Here is a 2,744-nt window from a genome sequence, read left to right as displayed (position 1 = left end):
TGTGTGTGTGTGTGTGTGTGTGTGTGTGTGTGTGTGTGTGTGTTTTGTTTTCTTTTTTGGCACGTATATATAATGCTGCTTCAGTTCTTTCTCGGTTATCCAAACTGATTTTCAATAACTCTGAGCACTGTACTGAAGACATGTAAAGACAGAATTTTATCATTTTGGGCTAACCAGCATGCTTATGACCATGGTCCTGTTTGGTAAAGATTTATACACAATAACCAGACTTGACCATTTAACAAATGTTGACCCTACTCAAGTAGAATGATGTTATTTATGACACAGAGGATGGCAGACATACAATTAATCTTCACAGAAGTGGCTCCACAGGTGGGTTCCCTTCCACTGAAAAGGGCTCCATCTTCAAGAAGTTGGGATCCTCCACCTACAAGACCTGCCCATTCTGTTCCAAGGCAAAGCACTACTGGGATGGGAAGTCAAGGTAAATGCTACAGCCTCTCATGGATTACAGTAATGAGCTGTTTTAAAAGGAATGCTGCACTTTAATTTCAGGAAGCCAAGTGGAAAGTGAGTAGTGGATGGGCATCTGTACTGAACACTATCTTATTGTTTCATTGTTAGGAAATAATTCTTCAGCTTCTAATTAGTGAGGTAAGAAGTAGATAACACCAGAGTGAGAAATGCATTCCTTTTATCCCATGTTGATTTTTTTTATATTTAATATTTTTAGAAAAACAATTTTAGTATAATAATGTTACATTCAATAAACATTAATTTTTCTAGAAAAACTATTTTAAATGTAATAATTTTACATGCAATAAACATTAATATTTGAATAAATATGATTTTAAATACAATAATACTGGAGACGCAGTGCATGAATTTGTGCATGGGTGGGGCCCGGCTGGTGGGGGTCATGGAGGAGGAGGAGCTGTGGGCATTCAGCTGGCTGGCTCCACCCCAATTGAGTTTGGGGGGCAAACCAGGGGTGGGGCCAGCCTTGAGGATGGGGCAGGAGCAGCTCCGGCTGGTCCAACCCCTTTTTCAAACTTTCATTCAAACTCCTGGTTGAGTGTGCAATTATTATATTAGCATTTTATTATATAACTAGGGGTCTGGTGCACAAAAACTTGTGCACTCGAGTGGGTCCCTCAGCCTGGCCTGTGCCCAGTCTGGGACCCCTTCCGGGATGACCACCTCTGGCTTAGGCCCGCTCCCCGGGGGATTGGGCCTAAGCTGGCAGTCAGACATCTCTCTGGCAGCCCGGGAGCCCTTGGGGGATGTCCACTTGCCAGCGGCGAGCAGGCTTAAGCTGCAGTCAGACATCCTTAGCACTGCTGAGGAGGCGGGAGAGGCTACCACCACCACCGCTGTGCTGGCAGCCATCAGCCTGGCTTGTGGCTGAGCAGAGCTCCCCCTGTGGGAGCACACAGACCACCAGGGAACAGCTCCTGCATTGAGCATCTGCTCCCTGGTGGTGAGTGTGTGTCATAGTGTCCAGTCATTCCCAGTCATTCTGCTGTTAGGGTCAATTTGCATATTACCCCTTTATTATATAGGAGTGCCTAGCCAGTGTGGGTGAGGGGCTGATGGCTGTTTGCAGGCTGGCTACAGCCCCTTCAAGGTAGGGGTTCCCCCTGGGGTGCCTGACCAGCCTGGGTGAGGGACTGATGGCTGTTTGCAGGCTGGCCACAGCCCTTTCAATGTGGGGGTCTCCACTGTAGTGCCTGGCCAACCTGGGTGAGGGGCTGAGTGCCATATTCAGGCTGGCCACACCCCCTTCAGGGGGGGGCTTCCTGATGGGGTGCCTGGCAAGTCTGGGTGAGTTCCTGATGGCAGTTTGCAGGCTGGCCAAGCCCCCCAGTGGGGACCCTCACCCCATGAGGGTGTGGCCAGCCTGGGGAGTGGCTGATGGCTGTTTTCAGGCTGGCCACAGCCCCTTCAGAGTAGAGGCCCCCCTGGGGTGCCTGGCCATCCTGGGTGCAGGGCTGATGGCTGTTTGCAGGCTGGCCACAGCCCCTTCAGTGTGGGGGTCCCCACTGGGGTGCCTGGCCATCCTGAGTGAGGGGCTGAGGGCCATTTGCAGGCTGGCCACAGCACCTTCAGAGTGAGGGGTCCTGCTGGGGTGCCTGGCCAGTCTGGATGAGGGGCTGATGGCTGTTTGCAGGCTGGCCATAGCCCCAACCACCCAGCTCCCAGAGGAGGCTGGCTGGAAGCACGTATCTAGGATTTATATGTTTTCTTATTAATTGAAACTTTCTTGCCATGAGCAGAGACCACAGTCAGCTCAGGGCAGGCAGGAAGCTTGGCTTCCTGCATCGCCCGGGCAACCAAGCCTCCTGCTTGCTCCAGCTCCGTGGCTGCCGGCCTCCATCTTGGTTGGGTTAATTTGCATATAGTCACTCTGATTGGCGGGGGCGTGGCTTGGGGCATAGTGAAGATACAGTCAATTAGCATCTTTGTCTTTTATTAGTATAGATATTACCTACAATAAAATCAATATGTTAAGAAATAAAGATTTTAAATATAATAATATTACCAAAACTGTACTAACATAGTATATCACAAAAGTTGTAGGAAATACTAAATATCTGGAAATAATAGGATTACTTCTATTATACTCTAAAGTATTTTTTATTTACTCTGGCACTATTTGGTTCATCATTTTATGGTCATTATATTCTACAAATGAGTGAGATCATGTAGTATTTATCTTTTTCTGACTGCATTATTTTGCTTAGCATAATGCTCTCCATGACTATCCATACTGTTGCAAATGG

The sequence above is a fragment of the Myotis brandtii genome, unplaced genomic scaffold, assembly GCF_000412655.1.
Source record: "Myotis brandtii unplaced genomic scaffold, ASM41265v1 scaffold1497, whole genome shotgun sequence".
In the NCBI taxonomy this organism is placed as follows: domain Eukaryota; kingdom Metazoa; phylum Chordata; class Mammalia; order Chiroptera; family Vespertilionidae; genus Myotis; species Myotis brandtii.
This window is presented reverse-complemented; position numbering follows the sequence as displayed.